At 36.6% G+C, this 13,799-nt stretch overlaps 1 pseudogene; it reads left to right on the top strand.

Moving 5' to 3' along the window:
- LOC122148518 overlaps nucleotides 1–13,485 on the top strand; it is a 58,945-nt pseudogene extending 45,460 nt beyond the window's left edge.
- Nucleotides 13,486–13,799: the final 314 nt, after the last annotated feature.

The raw sequence follows: 13,799 nt of genomic DNA, 5'->3' as shown, positions 1-13,799 counted from the left end.
AATACAAAACAAAGAAGGACTTTAGATTTGTTGGTAGAGAGCTATAACAAATTCTTAGTCATTCAAATGTTAGCATCCTGCAAACATTTAGTAAGTTTGAGAGGGGGATGGGAAATATTAGATTTTGTAGATATGTACAGTTGTGTATCCTCGGCGTAAAAATTAAAATGAATACCATAAGTGAGAAAAATATAACCAAGAGGTAAGATATAAATAATAAATAAAAGTGGACCCAACACGGACCCCTGTGGAACACCGTGAGTAACTGAAATGTGCTCACAAATACAATCCAAAAGATCTAATAATACTGAATGACTAATGGTGTCAAATGCGGCACTGATATCTAAAAGAATAACACAAGCCAATCGATCTAATAATACTGAATGACTAATGGTTTCAAATGCGGCACTGATATCTAAAAGAATAAAAATAGACAGTAGGCCATCCGCTGCAAGAAGAAGATTGTTTGTAATTTTTTCGAGAGCTGTTTTTGTACTATGTATAGATCTAAAGCCCAACAGAAAGTGCTCGTAGAGGTCATTACTTTGAAGATGAGTAATCAAATTGAGTTGCTACTGTTCTTTCAAGAGTTTTTGAAATGACAGGAAGGTTGGAAATGGGCCAATAATTATTCAGACCTTTAGGATCCAATATTCATAAGAATTAGAGTAATAGAAGCTAATTTTAATGATGAAGGAACAGCAGTAGTAGATAAAAAAAAATTTAAAAAAGAATTAATAAAAGATTAAACTAAACAGATGCAAAAGGAACAAAACAAAACGGTGATTAAAGAATCAAACTAACACGTAGAGGACTGAATCTACTGAAATTAGCTAAATATTAGCAAGATTACTTACAGAGCGACAGATTTGATTGTATCCACTACATTAAAGCAGATATAAGTAATTCTTGATGTATACTGTCAATCTTAGATCTAAAGAATTCATCAAAAGATGCACATTGAGTGGGAGAGAAGGAAACCCTATCAAAAGGTTTCAACAGATTGTTAACAGTGCTAAACAAAGTCTTTGTATTACTCTGTCCAGTGCAATGATATTGGTGTAAAAAGAGCCCTTTTGGTGACAGAACAAATGATACAGTATCACCGGTTTTCACCGGAGCCACAATGTCAAGAATGTGAGAAAAATTGTCATTGTAAAAATATACCAAATCAGATGTAGATGAATTAAAACAGCACAGATTTACAGAATGGTCAATCATTCCATCCAAATTATTAAGGACTATACTTTTGGTATTCTGAAATGAAACAGCGTTGTGGGTAGGATATTTGGTAAAAGTAGAATTAAAAGGCCTGACACCAGAACAACATTCTAGATCTAAAATATGACCTTTTTTATGTGTTGGAAAATTAACAAACTGAACAAGTTCGGCATTATCCAAAACTTGATAATAACTTGAAATCATGATATTAAATACTTGTAGTATTATCATAATGAATATTAAAATCACCCAATGATGTAATATTCGGGGACAGAGTACGTAAGTGTGTTAACATAATATACAATTCATTAACAAAAGCAGACAAATCAGATAACTAAGGTGGTCTATAAATCATTACAACTACTGCAGGAGCTGAACCTTTAGTTTGTACAGCCAAGACTTCAAAACATGATGGCTCGGAAACAGACACTGGACAAATTTTATAACTGTAGCGATAAATAAGTGCAAAGCCACCCCCTTTACCAGAGCAACAAGGTTTGCATGTGTAGGCATATCCAGATGGTGTTTGATTGAGTGGAGAAATTCATTCGGCTTACGTTTGGTAAGAAACACAATCCTGAAATATTATACTATATTATCTGGAGTTACAAGTTTCGTCTGAGGCACTTAAAGTAGATCTCAAAAGGAGAACTATATGATTAGCTTTATGTGTGTGTGTGTGTGTGTGTGTGTGTGTGTGTGTGTGTGTGTGTGTGTGTGTGTGTGTGTGTGTGTGTGTGTGTCTAAACTTTTGAACAGACAGAAATTTGGATCACAGCTGACACACATCTTACTTTTTGGGGTTGTCTATAACTAACTGTTCACTGTACAACTGACAGGGTTTTTATTCCAGTATTGTGGTATTATCTAGAGAATATTCAATAAAAAAAAACATGATTTGTTTTTGATTCAAGAGATAAAATGCTTCAACTTGCCACCATATTTCCCACAGATAAAGCCAAAAAGTTCAAATCAATTTTTCACATCGTTTGAAGCCTCACACATATACAGATGCGGCCCGTCAGTAGATGTTCAGACTTTGATTTCAGCGGCTGCAAAATTCCTGCTGTGTCACACACACACACACACACACACACACACACACACACACACACACACACACACACACACACGCGTCCACAAACACACTCTGTCATCAGTGTGAGAGGAATACAAATGGTCGTCCCTGAAGCTTAAAAACCCTGATGGACCTGCACACCCTTTCCAATCTCTCTATCTGTGTGTGTGTGTGTGTGTGTATGTGTGTGTGCTCAAGGACAGCCAAAGACATTGCCTCTGGTGTGAAGAGACTGATTTTCACGCCTCAGAACAAAATGATGGAGGACTGTGGGACCGGTGTGAGGGGAGACGGAGGAAAGCCGCAGTGATGAAGCTGCTCCAGTGTGTCTGTTTAACCATGTGCCATGTGTCTCCCTCAGGCTTCCTTACTAACATAACAGTTATTTTGCTGGTAGACTATAATCACTATACTGGTTGAACTGCACATTTTTTGCCAGTTAGACTAGTAAACAAATATAAAACACAGCGAACTGAGAATCCGTTAAAAAACATATGTCCGAATACTCAGAAACTATCTTTCTGTCATCATTTACTCACCCCATATCAGTCCATACCAGCGTGACTTTCACATCTAATTTGAACCACAAAAGATGATGTTTTGGGAAAATGGCTCAGTGGAAGTTCGAGGGATTCGATGTTGTTTTTCGATGCAAAGGACAGAAACAGCACAAACACAAACTCCTCTCTATATGATGGAAACCCACAAACCACCAAAACACAAGCTCTTCTGAATCTCAACAGAACATCTCCATCTATTCAGTTTAGCTCAAAATCACATTAGATAAATTGTGACACTGGCGCTCCTGCTTTAGTCCCATGCAAGCAGTGGTGTAGTGCCTGGAGAAGTGGGTATACTCTTCATTTATGCCCTCATTTATTTATTTATTTTAAAGCAGCAAAGCAAAGGATTAAATCCCTGTGTTATAAACAGTGATGTGTAAAACTAGTGTTGCATATTTAGTTCACCCCAAAATGTGCCAGAATGCCAACTTCTGCTGCTTGACTTTACAGAGTATGGATCATTATGAAATTAATATTAACCACAGAAGAGGTGCAGATTTTTGAAATAGCATCAATATATTAACTAACCTTTCATAGACGATGGAAGTAATTATGAAATGGCATATAAAGATGTACTAATTGCATTGAATATAAATTTAAACTTTAATTCATTTCCATTTAATTGTAAATAACATGCAATTAAGAGTCTAAAACATTACATTCAGTTCACACTTAAGGTTATTCTTGTAAAGTTTTATTACTCCTGTCTTTTTAAAGTATGCTAAAGTGCACTTCTGTTACATTTGTTATTCAGTGACAGCACTATCACTAACTGGACCAAACTTGTCCCAATTTCAGTTGTTCCCCATGGACGATTTTGCCCTTTTTACTATTTTAATGCTCATTTTATTTTAAATGGCTGTGTCTCAGAGCCGCTATCTGTCCTCATTCTCCCGCCGCAGACACTGGTTTGCTAATTCAGTCTGCTTGAGATAAAGAGGTTTTGGGAAGCCGTGAAAGCTGTGCATGCACGTCGGCTCTGTGTTTGTGAGCAGAGGACAGAGGAAGCAGTGAATGTTGAGCTTGATGAAGCTATATGCAGGATCTAATACTGTGATTAAACAGCAGAATGCCAGAGACTGGAGCGGACAGCAGGTGCAGGAAAGGTCCAACATCCAACAACAATATTAGCTGTCTGGGGAGGAAAGTAAACCTGCCAGAGCCTTACAGCCTCATTCAAACCCTCCATATAAACCGAGCAGACCTCCACACTGCAGAGAATCAATACGTCTGCAGTCCGTTTCAAAGCAGACGCTCAAGGACGCTTCGTTTAACTGCGCCGAAGCTTTGAGAAACAAGAGCGTGAGCTACTGATTCACATGGACGGCTGTGTGTGTGTGTGTGTGTGTGTGTGTGTGTGTGTGTGTGTGTGTGTGTGTGTGTGTGTGTGTGTGTGTGTGTGTGTGGAGGGACGGGGTAAACAGGCAGGCCTAAGTGTGTGTTTACTGGGTAAATACGCGTGATGGAGGGCTGGGAAATGCTGTTGACTCAAGATTATAGGCAGAGGAATATGGCACTCGGTCAACACACCTGCCTCCTCCATACTGAAGGTCACTCGTGTCAATGGAGAGAGCGAAACTCAGACGTCAACATCAGCATCAGAGAGCCTCCAGAGGACCGTCGGGGTGTGTTTCTGGGCTCTGTGCTGGTCCGGAGGGACGTGTGAGGTCTGAAGAAGTCTCGTATAGTTCACACCTCCCAGAAGTCACACATGCTGAGGTCTGAAGAGGTTTGATGTAGCTGATGCACTAAAATAATGCTTTTTCAGTGGCCTGACATTATCAGAACACTGCAGTCTTTCCAGAAGCAGGCTACGCTTTCCAACAAACATTGATATAACGTGACCTTTTTTGTTCAAATAATAAAGTTTTTCCAGTAACAAGCTATTTTTTTTTTTTCTTATGATAAGCGTTGAATCGAGTCAGAATGCTGCGCTTTTCATCACATTTTATTGTGTCTGCAGCTTTATGGCAGAGCTGTTACTTTCTAATGTTTAAGCGTGCAGTAAATTTACATTTGCATTAATTACATTTATATTTACATTACATAAATCTACAGAGACTTCTGAATCTTCTGAGCCTAATAAAATCCAAATCAATTTTATGGTCCCATATGAATGGCCTCATTCTCACAGGTCGACACAAAATGAATTGTTTTGCAGAATATATTGGAAAACTGGAACTAGAACTCAGTTTTACTTCATCCAGAGTGAAAATATTATTGGAAACTGGTTATTAAGTTCTGATAATATTTAACAAGATCAAACTCCCATCGTCCCTTAAGTCTTGTTCATTTAGTGAATCGGTTCATTCACTCAGTTCTTAAATGATTCATCAAAACACTGCTGTAGCGTTATCACAGCAGTTCAGCTTCTCCTGTAACAAACTCATTTTTCCAGTGACTAACAGCAGGCTAGAAATGCATGATTTTCCAGTAATAAACTACTTTTTCCAACAATTAGCCTTGCCTTCAAAATGCTGTATTATTATATATTTCACAACATTTAATGGATGCCGAGGTGGATAGTCCAGTTTGATTCAATGAATTGGTTTGTTCACACAATTGGTGTAAATAAATGAGTCAGTGCTCAAATGAACGATTCACGATTCCTTTTTTCAATACTGAATCTTTTTGCTATTGAACACAATTGTTCCATACCTCAACAGGAGCACGTATGACAATAATCTATGGGAAAAATAAGCCGTTTCCCATCTGAACACATTAGTCATGCACGCGTGACGTCTTGTTTTGTGCCTCTCTCTTTATGTTGTGACATTTCCAGCAGAAGGCGTGTGCACAGAGTGCAATCGAATGCTATATGAGATATATGAGTGTGTTATTGCATGACCCTCCTCTCCTCCATCATCTTCCTGTCTTCCTACAAGACGTCCCTACACACAAACCACCTCAGGTGCTTGTTTGTAGCTTCTTGAAAGCGACAGAGTAAATAGTTCAATACAAATAAAACTGGATGAAATGATTTGGTTTGTGTGCATCAGTCAGTGTGTGATTGAACTGGTCGGAGTGTAATGTCCTACACAGATTAGATCATTTCTCTTCACCAGTATATGACAAGATTACAGCCTGAATGGAAAACAACACAATATTATGTTGATATGTATATTTCTCTTTCTATATAATCTCAAGCATATTCTTCAATCGTACTGTTATAATAGATATACATTTTCCAGAAAACATTATTAAAGCAAATATATATATTCCATTCAGAAGTTTGGGATCAGTAAGACCTTTTTTTTTTTTTTTTTTTAAATAATACAATTCTATACCAATTTTCTATAAAAATTAATTTAAAACTGTAATTCACATCTGTTATAAAAATATTGTGAAATATTATTACAATTTAAAAGCTGTTTTCTATGTGAATTTGTGTTAAAGTGTAATTTATTTCTGTGATGCGCAGCTGTATTTTCAGCATCATTACTCCAGTCTTCAGTGTCACATGATCTTCAGAAATCATTCTAATATGATGATTTATTATCAATGTTGGAAACAGTTGTGCTGCTTAATATTTTTTTTGGAACCTGTGATACATTTTTCAGAATACTTTTATGAATAAACAGTTTAAAAGCATATATATATATATATATATATATATATATATATATATATATATATATATATGCTTTTATATGTATATATAAATTATAAATATATAAATTTAGCATATCCTTGCTGTATTAATTTCTTTCAAAAAAAAAAGTACTCAAACTTTTAAACGGTATGTTGTTACAAAAGATTTATATTTTGAATAAATTCTGTTCTTTTTAACTTTTGAACAGTGGTGTGTATATTCTCAGTATGGATTTTCATAAGATTTTAAATCTTGAAAGTTTGGGTAAATCAATAAAATCTATAGCAATAATGGAAAAATAAATGCTTGAGGAATGAAAAAAGTTTCCAAGACAGCTTTAATTTGACCATCAGCTGAAATCTATTTGAACTGTTTCTCTGAGCCTGGCCTCTGATTGTATTTTAGAGTAGGCCACTATCTGTTTAGTTTGCAGTGATTAAAAGCATGTTGTATATGTTTATAAGAGTCTCCCCTCAACTCTGTTTAAAGCTCTGCACGTTAATGAGAATCTACAGCTTCTCTCTGTATGGTCTCTCTCCTCGAGCCGCAGCAGCAGGTGAGCAGCCGCTTTAAGCAGGTCAACAGCACAATCGATGGGGTGAGTCCAGCAACAGTCCAGCGCTCTCTAAACCATCTTAACCACGTCTTCCCTCCAGAGAGAGGAGACCTTCAGAGCCTCCAGTCTCTCCCTCAGCACGGAACAATGTCACAAACTCTGGCATTTTTATAATCAATTTAGAGTCTGGGCTGTGAGAGCTGCCGGCTCCTCCGTGCTGCTAATCCCAAAGTGACTTTTAAGACTGACTGCGAAGAGGATAATCAGTTATATACAGCCGTCCACTCGGAGGACGAGTCCTCAGAACTACACAGTGAACAATATACAGTGATGAAGAGACATAGCTGCTCATTAGTATGCGTGCTGGTGCACTGGTTACCACATGTTACTAACCAACATTGATCAGTATAACCTCAGGAGCATCGAACGTCTATTCCACAACATCTGAGATATTTCTGAGAAGTTATTGGAGGCAGCATGATTCTGTGATATTGCTTTGCACACCAGCTCAATAAAGAAGTTCAGACCGCACATATCAGACTCTTATTACATGAGTGTAGTAAAAATGCAAGGCAAGTTTTTACAGAGCTTTATTTATACATTTTAGTTTTCAAACTTTGCATTTTAAAATAAACTTTTAAATCTCTGCTCACTAGTCACGTTGAAGCAGAAGACATGCATGATTATGTATAAATACATGCAGCTAAGCCTTAACCAAACCCTAATCACTTAAATGTATAATTACACTGTAACAAGTTCACCATAAAACTGCTAAATTGATACTGTAGTAATTATGGTGCTACTAATTAAGTGATAAAAGCAGTTGCAAACGTTTAAAAAAAGCATATCCACCTTATTTTTTTCCTGTAAGAGTGGGTGCAGCTTGTAAATATCATGTGCAAGGCTTTCATATTATTTTAATGTATTATCTTAAACAGTTTAAACGTTTCTGCACGTTGTTATTCTTCTCGTTATTCCCCTACAGCGCTAATGAACCGAAAGTCTCGCACATTCACAGAAAACAGCTTACTTCTGCGTTGAAAAATTAGGTGGATTATATGCACCAGTAAAATGCACCAATTTAATAGTAGAACTAAAACAATGTATTACCAGTTAATATCTGATTTCTAATAAATCGGTTGAATGAATGATTCAGTGATTCACTCATAAAGACAGCCAGTCTGGAACGCTGTAATATAGAAACAATATAAATATTTGTGTCCTTGTGCCACTGTCAGCCAAACCATGACATCATGGAGGCCTGTAATATCTGGAGAAAGCTATTTGTTATTTCAGTGGCAGCTGGCGCAGGACCAAAGTGCACAGTTTGAAGCCTGCCATATTTGCAAATATCATGTGACTAATCAATCTGGTTTGGTTTGAGCCAGTCAGAGGATTAGGTCTGAAATAAATGAGTTTTACAGCAAGAAGGCCGGGCTCTTAGACACCAGTTATAAAACACAGACTTGACATTCATTCAATCAATCAATCAATCAATAATGGGGGTTTCTCATCACAGAAACAATGCTTTTGGAGTTATGCTTCAAGAGGCGTTTATTGATTAGTCAGGGCTGGCTTTATTACACCAAAGAAATGGTTTTTGTATACGTCTGTGCATCTGAGTCTGATGATGTCATGCCTAAAAGATCGGTGCCAATAGTTTAGCCTCGAATCTTTCTCACAGTATAGCGTAACCTCATAAATGTGCCACTGCAATATTTCCAATTAACTAAAGTCATGGCAACAGGATTTTAATCTGTCCTGAAAGGCCATTCGTGAGCATTACTCATCTGACATGATGTCGTTATCACAGCTGATCACAGCACTTCTCTGGTCTTACAGTCACTTCACGTGCTTCCCAACGCACTTCCTTCATCATAATAAATGGGCTGCAGTTACTTTAAGAGTATTAATCTGTTTCAGCAAGCAACATAGAGGAAAGAACCACACTGGCTCAACCAACGGCGTTAAATAAATGAAACCTGTTTGACTTTAATCAGTATTTCTGCAGTTCTGTTTGATGCCACTAGCTGAGTAATGAAACTGATGAATACAAATGTTAAAGGAATAGATCACCCAGAAATGAAAATGTACTCACCCTCAGTTCATCCAAGATTAGAATGAGTTTGTTTCTTCATCAGGTTTGTAGAAATGTAGCACTGCATCAGTGTCTCAGCAATGGATGCTCTGCAGTGAATGGGGTGCCCGTCAGAATGAGAGTCCAAACAGCTGATAAAAACATCACAATAATCCACAAGTAATCCACAGCACTCCAGTCCATCAGTTAACATCTGGAGGAAGACAAAAGATGAAACAAATCCAGCATTAAGATGATTTTAAACTCAAATACATAGAGTCTATAATCCATAATAACACTTCCTCCAGTGAAAAAGTGTTCTGGTGTGAATCAGGAGAGAAATCTGCACAGATCAAGCAGCGTTTAAACAGCTCTAAACAAATATGTGTCTGGATTTTAATGTGAAGGACAACAGCAGATGCACTTTTTCACTGGAGGAAATACTATTACCTATAACGGTCTTAATGAGACAAAACTGGTTGAATGGGAGATTCGTCTCATTAGAGATGATCTTGTGTGAATGTGAGAGACTGTTTCCTGTAGTGAGCAAACATATTCTCACATTCTGAAAGTAAATAAGCCCTATTTTAGATGATTTAGTACTGGTTCATAATGGATAGAGTTGAATCGTCACTCACCTGTAATTAAAGTAATTAATGTTGCTGTTTCAAAGCAGGTCCCACCTTCTGAATGTTTGCTGTAACGAACACATCGTTAACGAGGTGCTGCGAAGCAAAAGGTTAAATAGCTCTTAATGAAGGTGTGTGAGGTGTCCTCAACTACTTTGGAGTGATTTTAGATTCTAAACTTAAACTTGTTCTGGCGATCAGCGTCATTTCTGGACAGATCATTCACCAATTTATTACGAATTTAAAGAGTGTGCGACGCTTTGAATCTGTGCGTACAATCAATGACATCCCATCAGGAGCTGACTAGCAAGTTTGTATTTAAGATGTGTTTATCTTCTAAATTCTGCTGATGATTACATTACTGCTCTAACATAACACTTCACTTTCAACTAACTAGAAATTTCTACTTCTTTTCTGCTTAGTAGTGATCATATCTTGCACTTCCACTTGTATATAGTGCAGATTTAAGGTAACAACGCAATAAATAATATATTATTAATATAAATAATATCACATGGATATAATAATACCATCCTCAACAAACAAAAAGAGATTACCTTAGATAAAGTTTGATTAATATGTACTTACAGTACCAAAAGTTTGGACACATTTGAGTTTTTCTTTTTTTTTTTAATTGAATTATTTTTTTTTCATCAAGGATGCATAAAATTGATCAAAAGTATCCAGAAAAATAAAATTATACCACAGTTATATCACAGTTTCACAGTTATAAATGCTTTTCTTTTTGAACTTTCTGTTCATCTGTGAATCCTGAAAAATAAATGTATCACAGTTTCCACAAAAAATATTGTGCAGCACAACTGTGTTCAACATTGATAATAATAACTAATTCTCACAAAGCACCAAATCAACAAAAAAAAATTAATACCAAAAATCATCATACACTGAAGACTGGAGTAATGATGCTGAAAATAAACACACAAATAAAATAAATAAAAAACAATATAAAAAAAAAAAACCATTGCTATCAATATTTTAAATTGTAAAAATATTTCACAATATTACTGTTTTTTTCTTCTTCTGTATTTGAATTAAACAAATGTAGGCTTGATGAACATAAGAGACTTCTTTCAAAAAAACATTAAAAAATAGTAATGTCTCCAAACTTTTGACTGGTAATGTATAAATAAATATAGACAAAATTTAAGTACAATGGTGTATAAATAAAAAGGTTAGGAATCATAATTGTTTAAATTGCTTTTTATTAGAGGGCCACGAAATGTCTGGAACCAGCCCTGCATCAGAGGCTGCTGGGAAAAGAAAGAAGTTTCTGAGCAGTGCATTTATTCTTCAACTTATTCTAAAGGTGTGTGTGACTAAAACTTACTATTCATTTCCTTCAAAGTCTCAGGTGTGCTTTGTTTGAGTAAATAAGCATTGTATCTCTGCTCTAACTCTATTTCATATTTCCATATGAAATATAAAGCAGGGATGCACATCTTCTATACGCTCATATACAGGCGTATATACAGTATAAAGGTAATCTATGACTCCTGTTGTCATTTTTATCTGTGGTTCAGAGGTGCCAAACATTTGATTTCATTTTCAGCTTCAGCATCTTTTGATGGACAGATGATGGTGTTTTGGAGAAGATGGGTGTTATTTTTAAACAGGTAAGCTGCTTTAACTCAAATACTTATGCAAAAGCCAAGCATACAACAGCCAAACTTTCAGCAGAGAATTAGAGCATCAGGGTGAGACATGTTTTATATGATCTATACAAACAAATACAGAATAAAATCCATTATTGTTTTTATGTGCATGCTTTACTGAATTCCATCACTTTAAAATCCATTCCCTGTGTCTGTTTTCCCGTTGTGTTTTATTCCCAGTTCTGAAAAAAGTGTTCTGGTCTGAATCAGGAAAGAAATCTGCACAGATGAAGCACTGTTTACAAGCCAAAACAGCATTAAACAAATATGTGTGAATATTTGTGAGAGACAACAGGAGATTGACTTTTTAGACTTTTAATAATAAAAGCCTCAAAACTCTATATTTTCATCATCTTTCTTCTCCACATATAAACTAACTGACTGAATTGACCGCTGTGGATTATTGTGATGTTTTTATCAGCTGTTTGGACTCTCATTCTGACGGCACCCATTCACTGCAGAGCATCCATTGCTGAGACACTGATGCAATGCTACATTTCTCCAGATCTGATGCATGGAGGTCTCTTTTAATGAGCTGTGATCTGAATCAGGTGTGTTAAATAAGAGAACACATGCAGAGCGGTGGTACACAAAGACTGAAACTGAGAACCCCTGCTTCTAAGCATTGACATCTTTAGCTTTTGGAGGATTTAATGTCTAGGGTTAAACACACATACACAAAAAATGCCCCTCTCGCACAACATGAAGTTTTTGTCACCATCACTACAAATAGAGCCTCGATATCGTCTCTACAAAATTCCTCCTATTAATACACACTGTACAAAAATTGTTAATGTTTGTGTTTACTGGTCTTGCTTGAATGCATGCTTCTCTAGGTTGTGATGGCCATCAGACCGCGTTATCTGGATGGTCAGGAGGTGAGCGGTGACATGCGAGCAGTCACCATCGTCTGGCTCATGCAGGTGCAGAGAGAGTTCAAACTGCATCAGGAGACCCTCCTCATGACCGTCAGCATCACTGACCGCTCCCTTCAGGTTTGTGATTCTCAGTACACCTCTTAAATGTGGCAGTAATGGTCATGACTTCTTGTATTGCTCTTTAAAGCCCCGAATGAGCACAGAACAATGTGTCAGTCCACTAATGAGCTCTCGAAGGCTGAATTAATTTGATCAAAACTACAGTTAAAAACAGTAATGTTGTGAAATATTATGACGATTTTCTGTTTTCTGTGTGAATATGTGTTAAACTGTAATTTATTTCTGTGATGCGCAGCTGTATTTTCAGCATCATTACTCCAGTCTTCAGTGTCACATGATATTCAGAAATCATTCTAATATGATGATTTGCTGCTCAAGAAACATTTCTGATTATTATCAAAGATCGAAAACAGTTGTGCTGCACAATATTTTTGTGGAAACCGTGATACATTTTATTTTTCAGGATTCACAGATGAATAGAAAGTTCAAAAGAACAGCATTTATTTAAAATAGAAATCTTTTGTAACATTATAAATGCCTTTACTGACACTTTTGTGTCTACTTTTACTGTCCATTATATATATATATGTTCCACTGGATGTGTTAGAATAGTTATAGATTAATATCGGAATGATCATGTTTGATTTGCGCAAGTAAACAGTTTTATGTTTCCCATCCTTCTCTGTGGCAGCATGCAAATGGCAAATTGCAAATCTTTTTTTTTTTTTTTTTTTTTTTTTTGCACAAAATTACAAGCAATAAAAAAAAAAAAAACCCAGTCATGTCACTTTTATTTTGGCTAAAATTTTAGATTACACTATTTTAAAGCAGGAGTTTTCCAGGAACATAATGTTTAGTTGATTTTTCTTTTTTTTTTCTCAGTACATATTTAGACTGGATCTAAACTGTCACTCTTGTTCTACGTACTTTGGCATCAAAAGCCACACATTTATTAATTTCCCGTCCTGTTGACTCCAGGCCGGTCTGAGGGAGCGTGAGCTGTTCTGGACGATGATCTGGTCCACGTTCCTCCGTCTCTCTCTGCAGCGGCTGTGTTTGCGGCGTCTCGGAGGATTCTTGGCTCTGGTCAGTGGAGGAGGCCTTCACTTCCCCTCATCCTTCAGCTGTTTATTTGTCTTGACTGTGAACAGCCATTAACGTCTTGCTCTGTGTGTGGTTTTCAGCTAAGATTAGTTTGAGTATTAAAACCGGCGTTTAGGGAAGTGTGTGGAATATTGAAAGTAATCCATTGGCACCGAAACGATGTGAATGTTTCATCTTGATAATGACTGTCTGGCAGAGACTTTAGCTCCGGTGATGCAGGCCATCGTACGGACTCTGGAGGAGCTTACAGACCAATGCAAGGTGAGACCAATCTCATGGAAATTATGAATGCGTGAATTCTTCTGCTGCTTTATCTTTTCTCTTTATATGCTTTATAAAATGTATTCTATCAAGCTAAAGTGTCAGAC

Source organism: Cyprinus carpio, chromosome A18 (genome assembly GCF_018340385.1).
Source record: "Cyprinus carpio isolate SPL01 chromosome A18, ASM1834038v1, whole genome shotgun sequence".
Lineage (NCBI taxonomy): Eukaryota > Metazoa > Chordata > Actinopteri > Cypriniformes > Cyprinidae > Cyprinus > Cyprinus carpio.
Note: the sequence above shows the minus strand (reverse complement) of the source record. Positions and strands in the feature narration are given on the sequence as shown.